We start from the raw sequence: 12111 nt of genomic DNA on the forward strand, positions 1-12111 counted from the left end.
CAATACGTCGCGCATTCGGGATAAGATTAGCGTGCTTCGTTGCGCCTGCACAACTGCGCTAATCGTACGGCATCATAAAGCCGGATGTATAATTGGCATACAGTCCACGGAATTCCGCATCGTTATGCCGTATTAATCCTATTGTGAGCAATCCTTCGGTATTATCCCCTTCGTAGTAATCCCCGCGCAATCGTATTTCAAGTGTGTCCGTGACGCATCAGACAAAACCAGTCGATTACAAGCCCATTTAGGATCTGGAGCACTTCTCATTCATGAAGCGATATGCGTCTAATCAAGTATTCGTGCGCCGCGTACGCGTTATCGCGCGAGACGATGCAATCGCGGACAATGCAAATAGCTTTTCGTATTACCCTCCCCTCATGTTCAAATATCGTAGAAATTTTACCGCTGCAGACAGTAATCGGAGGCACACAAAGAAATTAAATCGGGGTCGGGATCTGGACTAAAGGATTATGATAATAAATTCCATTTTGACGCCAACATATCGATCAGGCCGATTTCTTACTACGTTTACGAGGGCTGCGTTTTCCATACGCTCTATTTGAGCGGGAACGCTGCGACGCATCCAAAGTCATTTCCTCGACCGATTTCCACGTCCGCACGCAGGTACACACGTCTGTTTATACGCAAGTGCAAACACCTCGGTGCTCACACAACGCGGTATGTACATAAGTTCTGCGTTTCCACGTGCACAGTGCTTTATACGTGCCAGTGCAAATCAGGTCGCGTTTAGGCGGGATCAAAATTGAAGCGCCGGAGGAGACGCCGGTTATACGCCGCGATTAGGATTAACGGAGCAATTTGCACATCTTTCAAAGTAACTTGCGCGCGGAGGGAGGGAAGGAGATTGCAACTCACCGTGCCCATCTCTCAATCCGCTTTTTTTCTCTTTATGAAAACTAAAGAGACCCGCCGCCGTTTTCACTTACCCAGAGAAAAAATTTTGGCAGAAATTCCTGTTAAATTTCTAACGCGCCTGTTTCGGTATTTTTAACGTACGCTTAAAGCGAAGCAAGCGATGGCTACGTTAGCACTTTAGCAGATAAGATACACACGGGATTAAACGATTTTCACAGTAAGCCCGCCATTTCGCAGGCAGATGCTCCGTTCGCACGGCCCAATCATTAATCGCCCTCCCGCTAATAGCAGAAGGCACTTCAACCCTACTTTCAACCCTTGGCCATTAAAATGAGTCCAAAAAGTATTTCTCGATTTCCGACGCGCGTAAGGCTCACGTGCGAAATCCGACAAGTAGGAGGAACATATGTAGGAGGAACGTGTTTGTTTGTTTGTTTGTTTGTTTGTTTGTTTGTTTGTCTTTCTATCCTTTTGTAAGATAATTATACAGCACCAGAAATATAAACATTTTAAGACTAATATTTTTAGAAGTCTACGTTTACATTCAAAATAATCAATTTCAAAAATTTCTTTTTTGATCAAAACAAACATTAATTATAAAATTATATTGAAATACTTGCAATATTTCCTCTTATTTTACAAGAAAGTTCTTCTTATTATACAAGATATAATACAAAATACATCAGCTACACGATTGCAAGAATAACACTACGGAATGTTAGTTATGACTCTCGTAAGATATAGTAAGTATGCCGAGGACTATTTAGTCGGATTATGTCACCTTATTACAAAGTCTACTTACACTAAATATGCATTAATAGGCGCTAACTAAAATAGCACAAAGATAAACGATAAGGGAACTAAGGAGGAATAATTCAACCAGATGCATGGCGTTTCTTACATCTGTGTCTCGGCGACGCAATACAATTCAGCTCCGTTTTGCGTGAATTATGTATCGCGGACAGTCTCTCGCCGCTGTTTTCGGTCCAATGTGTACGAAATGGAAGATAAATTTTTTTTAATAATTTTGTGATACACATTGGCGAACGTGCGCGTAAAGTAAAACGGAGTGATGTGTGACGAGAAGATGACTCGTGTATTCTCGCAAGCATTCGCGAACTCTACGAATTTTACAGATGTAGCGAGTCGCACCTATGAGGCCGAATGGCTCTCGTGACAATTTTTCCATTTCCGACTTTTTCGTCGTCGTGAGCGAGCGACCGAACAATCGGATTTACAAGAGTCCGATATCGATCGCGCAGGATGTCCTAGCACTTCGATAAACCATTTTTCTCCGATGGTCGCTACCGAGGCGGAATAAAGTTACCATGGATATCTTTCCTTCTCCGGTATACGGATATACGTTTCCCCAATGCGTCTCGTAACTAACGAAAGTACTGATTTTTATTTGACTGCTTTTAGTGTCGTTGCGAAATAACGCGCTTTTTCTCGGATTTTCAGCCACAAAATAAAAGAGGGAAAGAGAAAAGGAAAAAAAAGAGAGAAAGAGAGAGAGAGAGAGAGAGATAAGGACCAACCTCCCAAAAGGCAGACTATATTGCTGAATCGTCCCTTATCGTTCCGCGAATAGCCACGTGATCGAATTTAACCGAGATTGGACCGGAACGGGACGGTCGTACCGGGACTTCCGGTAATCCACTTTCCCTTAAACCGCGGCCGCCCCCCTTCACCCCTTAAAGCAGGATAAATGGTTAGCGTGGAGAAACCAGAACCCGAAGTAAATTCTCGAGTGTGCGCGGTGGATTAACTTTCTACTAACTACTTGCATTACGGGAAACAGTCCTGGCGAAATTGGAATATATTTCGCTTCGTGACGTCGTTTAGCGCGCTCAAAACTGTCATCGGGAAATTGATACTGACGGTCCAGTTCCAGAAATAATATTCGTCATGAGAAACTTGTAACTGACTTTGTCAAAATTCAGCAAATTATCATTTTTTCTCTCATAAAAAGATTTGTTAATTAAATTATCTTATCTATTTTCGCCCGTTTGTAATAATTTGTAATAACCATATTACAATAATAAATTCACTGAATCATATCTTTTAATAGTCACCTAAAGCTGTCGAATATTAATTTCAATTTTCTTTATTATAAAAACATTAATTTTTAACACGTATAAATTGAAAGTTCATTTAGTTAGACGAGTGATTTAATTAGCGTCGATCGATACATCTGAATCCGTAGGACTTTTAGATATTCGACGCATCGTTCGAGTTCACGGCAATCAATGCGGATGATGAGAGAGAAAGAGAGAGAGAGAGAGAGAGAGAGAGAGAGAGAGAGAGAGAGAGAGAGAGAGAGAGAGAGAGAAGGGGGGGAGGGACAGAAATAAAACTGGATGAAACTTAACAGTTTGTCTATTCCTGACACGCCGAGAAAAGCGCCCGTAATTGCTCATTTCTCGGAGATTTTGAAAAAATCGTTTTATCAAATATGCGTAACGAGTGCTTTAATGATACTCTTACTTTTTTATGTGAAGATCAAACCCGAATAAATGTCTTCGACAGATTGATAATTTTGCGGTCGCGCGTGCTGCGGATGACAGAAATACGCTTTGACGGTATCAACTTGGATTCTTCTCTCGTGAAGTCGCAAATTGTACAAGTCAACGACAAAATTTGTTAGCTAATTAAATATTTCCCAAAGTAACTTCGAAGCTCTTTTTCGTAGAATAAACTGTCTCCTAGAGCCATAAAAATTATAAACTTTAATTTTTCTCTGCCCACGAGTTAAGGCGCTACAGGATAAAAAAAAATTTGATTTATACAACTTATTTACAATTTCTGAATAAAGGATCAAAGTTTTTCGGGCGGGTTCTTGGGGTAAAGTTATAACATAAATTTTTTTAGGCCTGCGGAGGCATGACGGTACAGGGAGTAAGGAACCATGTAATCTCCAGATCTCGAATGGAAAACTCGCGAATGTTCGCAAGCGTATTTGAATATTAGTGAAAATGTACTTCGGATAAAGGAAAAGGGTAGGGTATAATGTAACATTTAAAGCGATGTTCACTTAACCGCGTCGCTTTCATTAAGCAACCTGCGACGAGCCGGAGGGATTGAAGAGAGACTTGGTGGATCTTGCCCGTTAGGTACACAAAGTACGTAACGCACTTTCTGTGTACGTATGCGGTTGCGGTGTTGTCCTCGCGTTAACAATACGTACGTACTACGCTTCGTGCAGTCGGGAATTAGATCGTTCCACGGCTACACCACATCCGCATCGCGCATCCGCGCCGCGAGCGTACAGGGATATTAAATCCGCCTGTAGAGAAGGTCGCGACACGGTGAGGATGATTAACACTAATCAATATCGTAACTGCATCGTAGACAATTAATTGTGGCTTCAACGTGAGATGACATCGGGTAAAGACAAAATTGACCCCTCGAGAATACAGTAAAATTGTTAATTAAATAATAAGTCATTTTGGGGTTTCTTTTCACTCATTTATGTATCTGACCTACCGTAAGAAAAATTCTTCTATTATTGTTATTTAGGGCACTTTAATAATGCCCGCCATTAAAGCGACTGTTTTTAAAAATTCGAATCTACAGCACGAATATCGAGATGAGCAGTTTCTATTAAGTAAACTGCATTGTGAAAAAATATAACACTCCTAAGTTAAGTTAAACCGTTTTGTGTGTCTGATTTGCTTACTATTCAACCACTGCAAATGTTCAAAATTTTTTGTACTATTTTATATTTATATCATCGTATATTTTATAATATTACTAGCTATGCCCTGCCACGCGTTGCTGTGGCTCTCTATTCTTATGCTACGTTTTTTTTAAATTTTCTTTGCTTTCGTTGTTTAACTTTTAAGAGCCTTACTGTTGCTCTTTTTATTTTATTTTTGAATAAGCATTTATCTATCTTTAATAAATCTAATATTCATTTATTCACGTACTTCTAACTTTTTTTTCTAAAAGCTGCCATGGACTTAGAAATCCATTCAAAAAACTGTTTTAAATAAGTTTCTTTTTTTCAATAAAATAACAGCCATCTTTATTTTTCTTATTACTTTAATTTAAACACAATAGAAACATTCTTCGCTTCTCCCGGTCTCTCCCGTCTCTCCCCGTTTATCCCCGTCTCTTTTGGTCTCTCCCGGTCTCTCCCGGTCTCACCCCGTCTCTCCCGGTCTCTACCCATCTCTCCCCGTCTCTCCCCGTCTCTCCTGGTCTCTCCCCGTCTCTCCCGGTCTCTCCCGGTCTCTCCCCGTCTCTCCCCGTCTCTACTCGTCTCTCCCCGTCTTTCCCCGTTTCTCCCGGTCTCTCCCCGTCTCTCCTGGTCTCTCCCCGTTTATTCCCGTCTCTTTTGGTCTCTCCCGGTCTCTCCCGGTCTCACCCCGTCTCTCCCGGTCTCTATCCGTCTCTATCCGTCTCTCCCCGTCTCTCCCCGTCTCTCTCCGTCTCTCCCCGTCTCTCCCGGTCTCTCCCGGTCTCTCCCCGTCTCTCCCGGCCTCTCCCCGTCTTAATGTGTCAAAATTTCAATAATATTGCAATCGGTGAATAATTTACGGAGATCTTAGATGAAGAACATTTTACATTTTTATTTATATAGATATAATAATATTGTTACAGGAAATTGTAAACTGATAAAAACTTTTTCCAAAAATAAGATAAACCCAGACATTATATGTCCACTTGCAAGTTATCGACAGCAAATTATCGACTAAAGAATATTCAATATCCTTTTTTGCCAATATTATATGTTTAACTAATTAAATAATGGAAGTCTTCTAGTCACCAGTAATAAAATAGTAATAATCCTTTATTTAATCAACAAACTGGCCAAATTTGTATTAACAAATTTAAAAACACAACGTTTTGGAATTTATTTTATCAATTTCAACTCGCAGTATAAATGCTAGAATGTTTAAATCGTACATTGAGAACAACCATGCTAGGGCCTTTGTGAGAAGATCGGGCAAAGAAAAAGGAAGATGAACCATCAGAGCGGGATACGTATCAGGGCAAGTGCATCCTGGCGAGAAAGCGGCGGAAAATAGAAACGCCGTTATCGCGCCCGACACCGCCGCGTAGTGTTTTAGTGGCCGATATGTTTCAGCAACGATTTCCACGGGTCGATAGAACGACCGCGTTCTATCGCGTGTTTGCCGCGACGGCGACGACGTTCCTAATGATATTCCTCCGAGACTTTACGACGATGCCTTTGGCGACGATACAAACGCGACGATGACGACAAGCGTACGTCCAATTTTGTATAAAAGGTAATTCCTCCATCTCCGTTTTTAGCGCGGGACAATTAACGATTGAATTGACGCAAAAGCACGAGACTTTATTGCACTGTCGGACGGACAACCGTGAAAAGTTTGCTCTCTTTTTGCGAAGATCGTCTTTCACTTCGTTCCTCTTTCGCCTCTGGATTGCAATCTCATTCCAAATTCCTTACGAGAAACGAAGGAGACGAACATCCTCGCGTATTGAATCGCGCCATATTAAATAGAGAACCGATAAGCCGATTGATTGTATGCGGAACATTAAAAGACCTTTCTCTTTTTCTAAAATCACACGACTTCTTCAAATAATCCAATTAATTCGAGTAAAGTTGTGAAAATATTTTGCCTCGCTTTATTTTTCAAGCGTGCGTAATGCATAAAAATTTCACAGCGCATCGTTCTCGCTGCAAGGTTCTCGCGAAAATCTAGATAAAATAAAAAAAATAAAAAACTTTGCCGATGTAAACTCGCAGGGTTGTAAGTTCCGCGCGTTCCACGCTAACTTGACGGGCGCTGTACCCGGAATACAAAAATTCAAGTTATGCAATATACTCCGGACTCGCGGCTTAAGGAAGTTTTTGCGAGACGCGCCATACGGAAAGTCCACGTTCGATGAGTTACGGTCCATTTAGCAAAACTGTTTACGCTAACTTCACCGAAACTAAGAACATAAGCGGAATTCTACGAGGCAAAGAAGTCATCCCCTCTTTACGAGGCCGCTGCAAATTTGTCCCCTTGCCTTCTCTCGAGTCTCCTGCTGCATGCGGCGGCAATCGCAAATTAAGTTGTGCGAATTGAAATTGCGCGGATCCCATTTATTTCCAAGGTTCAAAGGAAAATTATTCACTCCCGCGTGTAAAGGTAAACGCGCGCGGTTTTACTGGATACGCTCGAACAAACAGGCGGAATAAAAGTATCTATTCCGGCCGTCAGAGTTGTTTGAAATAAATGCCGTGGATATAGAGAATGAAAGGATCGTAAATTTTGCGAGAGTCGTCGCGAGCTTTCTTCGAGGCGCGTTCGCGCGCGCTGTAGTAGTTGAGAACTCGAATCCATCGATCAGAGCCACTCTTCGCGCTGGGGTTACCTGGATCAAGGTGAAGCGTCCTCGAGATGGAAAAAAGTGGCAGCCCCCCCTCCTCCTCCTTCCCTTTCCTACTGAGAATTTCTCGATGGGGTGAGAAGTGGAACGTAAAACTTCGGTCCGGGAGAAGAAATGGTCGCCGACTCCGCGGTGAAGTGGCGCGCATCTTCCTTATTCCTTTCCTCGTCGATACTTGACTTAACGAACGTACATTACATTTCGATCGCGATCACCGTAGTGACGGATGTGAAAGAAGAAAGGATATTATGATATCGAGAGAGAAAATTTACATTTATATTTGCCTGTCGTAAGTAACGCAGAAAGATCCTTTGCGTAAGTTGCGAATATGATACGTTGTACGGCATGTAACATGTGGAATATGTTACTCTCGGTTTAATCACATACTATACGCTATCAGCAGTCACGCGAGCTATTCCCCCTTGTGAATATGTATAAGTAATATGTAAATATGTAACGCGCGGGGAATGCATCGACGGCGGAAAGCCGGCGGATTAAGTAAATATTCGGCGAATATCGTCGGATCAAGTTTGAGGCGCAAGCATCGTCGACAGATAGCGAACAGGCGCCCACGTATAAACTTGGCGGAGTCCATAAACTCGGATAGAAACTGCCAAACGTATTCTCACCGGTACACCAGCCTTCGTCCTCCTGTCCATCTTCGCCAAGTTTATCCGACCGTCGACTTTAATAAAAGATGAAACACTGTGCACGCGCGAGAAAAATTCCAAGGGTCGTTAGCACGTACGCGTGTACGCGAGAAGGAGACCTCGGAAAAATTTTCCCCGCGACATAATCCCGGTAACGCGGGCGTTCCACGGAACTCATTATAATGTCAGATTTTTCACGAGAGGTCAGAAAACTATCGCCACCCGTCCGTGCAACGAGGAATTATGTCTCTTGTATTTCACAAGTAATCTGCATTTTCGTCGATCACTAAGGCAATAAGGACAGATTGGCCTTTCAGAAACGCTCGAATGAAGAATAAGAACGCGCAAGTATAAGAAAAAAAGAAGAGAGATTAATTTCTTAAACGGTCCGAGCCTGTTCTCCATTTACTATCGTTAAATTTTATTATGTAAAGCAGTTCGGTCGTAACTACTCGGATACTATTTCGCGTGAAATATTTCGCGAATGAAGTACGGGAGAGAGCCGCGGAACTCCTTTATGCTCCCGACGTGGTCCTTAAAATTCAGCTGCGCGAGAGCGGCGAGGACGATGAGAGAATTACGAGGAGAGGTCGGGAAGCTTTCTCACAATTGGCAGGCGGACCGATGCAGGCGGTCTCTCCTTCGCGAGTTCTTTGGCCTGGATGCCGTTTATATCATCGGATCAATGGGATCGAAATAAGATGGATACAGACTGGGCACTCGGGCACCCTTCCACCTCATCCTCCTTTTCTCTCGGCTGCAGGGCGAGGGGAAGAGGGAATGAGCTCTCTTATCTTTCTCTCCTCACGAGAACAAATGTAGGGCAGGCGGTCAGCCAGAATCCCTATCGAATACATAAAACATACCCATGCGCCGATAAGGAGCGTGAACGTGCACGCGCTCGTTTCGTTACGAATGAATGTATGTACTTAAGTAAATGCAGTAGGCGTAAGTATGGTATATAGGTTTCATCGTGGTACCATCTCGGTCAATGCGGACGGACACTAACCTCTTTGATAATTGTAAAGAAATTTTTTCACTGTCCCCAGCCATACTGGGGGGAAGGAAAGTGATTCGCGCCATTTCCTTTTCATAAAATCAAACGAAATTAAGATTTAAAGATTAAAGTCCTTTTAATAGACATTCTTTCTCGAACCGTGTAATAATTGCGAATCATGGTTTATCGACCGACATAGTAAATAAATCGGCAAAGGGCACCGTCGCAAATTAACGTCGGTCTGGACATGGAAATTTGGAGAGTGATTTTGCCTCATGAATTTCAATGCGGGACCGATAGTGCTAGATTAAGATCGGCCGAAATCGGCAGTTCGAACCAACCAAATTGCTAGACTGAACAATTTGCTTATTTATGTGGTCTGATAGAATTGTAATGATATCTGCAATGCGTTAGTATTTGCAGCTGCAAGTCACATTCTACTTATTTCTTCGCGCTGTAATCGATATTACGTATAAATATATACACAGGAATACGTGTAACATATATGTGTAACATATTAAATAAGCTAGCGTACGGAAAGAGCTCTTAAGCAAACGAAAAAAAAAAAAAACAAAACATTGTTTGAGAAAACACTCGAAAAGAACTTTATTCGAGCGGGATCTGTTACGGTGATCGTTGAAACAATGACGGATCGTCGTTCAAGCCGGCATCTTTCCACGTAGGCACGTTGCAGACATTAATTATGGAATATTCTCTGGGAAAATCGAAGGCGCACAAGTGCCCGTTGGATGTTGTATAAACAACGGCGTGAGCGAGCACTTGGCTGCATCCCCGAGAGAACTTTCTGTGCGTCGCGCCGTAATAGCTCTATTTATTGCAGTAATAACTGCTACCACCTACGTACGAGTACCTTCTTGCTGGCGTGCAGACACGACGAGGTAAGAGGCGGGTGGAGTATCGAAACAATCCTCTTATCTGCACAAACGCGCGCGCGCGCGCGCGCCGTTGGTGCACGGCCGAAATACGAGAAAGGTCGATGATACTCCGGCGCTACGATCCGTATTTGTACTTGGTAATTGCCGCGATCAATCGCAAGCTCGATCCTTATAGAAGCCCGGATGTAATAGCGACCTCGCGTTTGCCCATATATCAACGGTACGTCTCTAAGTAAGCAATCGAGGATCACGGTTGACCGACGCGGCGGTCGCGGCGCGGGATACCTGCACGAAAGGTAACTCGAGACAACGTTTGAAGATAATTTGATTGATTGGAGACGCGCATGCACGGGGACTGACGGTGAGGGATGGCTGAGATCGTTCGCGCGTACGACAGCCGTCGTCGCTTATTCCCGCTTAGAGGTAAGTAGCGCTCCGTTTTTCCCCGCGTTACGTGGATTCTCCACTCGTCAGTCAGTTTCATTTTTCCAATTCAGACGTTTAGCCAACGCGGAAAATATCGAGAGAGACGAGGAGTGCGCTCAAACCCTCCCCTTCCCCCTCCGCTAACGTAATTGAATGCGCGTTGATTGATGGCTGTTTTAAACAAAAGCAAAACGTTATAACTATCACATCGGGAGAGCAGACAGGTGAAAAAAAGGAAAAATCTTTGGCTGTACACAAACGAACGATCGACTCACTTGTTCCGAATTGAAAGGGCGTTCGGTTCGAGAGCGAAGGGAAAAAAAGGAAAAAGCAAGTCAATGTCGACACAAGTGCCTTCTTACGTTACGACGTAGTCTTGAATTTAAGTGTAAGAGTAGCACAAAATTATTTATGACCGTGCGTAAATAATTGCTGAGTAATAATGTTCTAGTTACAGGTTTAATCTTTCATGGAATATCTTGAAACACGGCGGTATTTTTATTATACTTTTGACTCCCTTCCCCTCATCCACTTTCGAAGAAAAGATTATGAAGAGTAGATAGGGAATATATTAGGTAAACCTATTTTCACATCCGACAACAGCATATTTAGTATAATTATCGCATCGTTAATGCGGTAATTTTAACTCCTTTAATAATAAGCCTGTAATAATAATTTTATCGATCGTTGTTGTACTACACGTCGCGTTGTCTCCTTATTTACTTTGGTGTTTAAAAAAAACACCCGCGACTTATTAATTGGGCACGCATACACAAACATAATACGCTTCCTCTTGACTATTTCGTTATAACCTTTCCGGAAACTACCGATTCTTATCGGAATAAGAGTGGATTATGACTGCTATTTCGTTATGCATCGGTCACAAGGCAGGACTATCACGTGGCATTTATTAAAACGTTATTACGTCCTTTATTGCGCCACTGCAATTGTCTCTGATTTTTATTTTATTGTCAATTCACATTGCCACACTTTGAAAACGATACTGGTTTGACGTTGACATATTGTCGAATCAGTAAAATATTTTTTTTCAAAACTAAAACTATATATTGTAGCGAGAAGCGTCGGTTGCAATTATAAAAATTATCCTCGATGTCAGAAATTAATGTTTCAATTAACTGAGCTTCGTCATTATTTCGCTACCAAATGCCCCGCCCGTTGAAAAACTTACACCGGTGAAGTATCGTTAAAGACCAAGTACAGTGTCGTTATCCACAAATTACTGAACATCGTACGCGATGCACGCTCTCTCCGCAAGACTGCTAAAGTGATATTAAAACTTTTTTATTTATAGAAATTCAGTAAATCGCCCTACGTGTTCAAATTAACATTTTACAACTTCGAGAGGTGGTTTCGACCCTCGAAGTTGAGAAACGTAAGTGAAAATAGAAAAAGAACGCGTCAGAGGTGTTCTTTCCTCATTCCGCTGACAATAAATTCCCGGAGAATCGACAAACGAGGAGCACGAAAAATTCTTTGCGAGCAATATATTTCGAAGCTACGAGCCCGCCTTGTCCGTGCATTGTCGTCCGTCGTTCATCGATCTCTCGGGATAGAAATTGGGCTAACCGGCCAGTCGTGACGTAATCCGGCAACCTTGATTATTCCTTGTGTTCCCAGGCGATTATTCGTACAACGGCTTCTCTCTCTTTCGACCCTCGGTCATTTCCGCATCCCTCGATGCCACATCTCGTCTTATTATAACGTAACCGCGATTTGGATAACGACCACGTGCCGTACTCTCATTATTTTCCGCCCGCTTCGTGACACGTGAATCATTAATGAAGGAGGCGCGGACATTCCGCGATATTCGTTTGTCACCGTTGCTATAAACAAGGCGCGCGTGCATTTTGCGAGTTTGAACTACGAATCCTCGCGG

Source organism: Monomorium pharaonis, chromosome 11 (genome assembly GCF_013373865.1).
Source record: "Monomorium pharaonis isolate MP-MQ-018 chromosome 11, ASM1337386v2, whole genome shotgun sequence".
In the NCBI taxonomy this organism is placed as follows: Eukaryota; Metazoa; Arthropoda; class Insecta; order Hymenoptera; family Formicidae; genus Monomorium; species Monomorium pharaonis.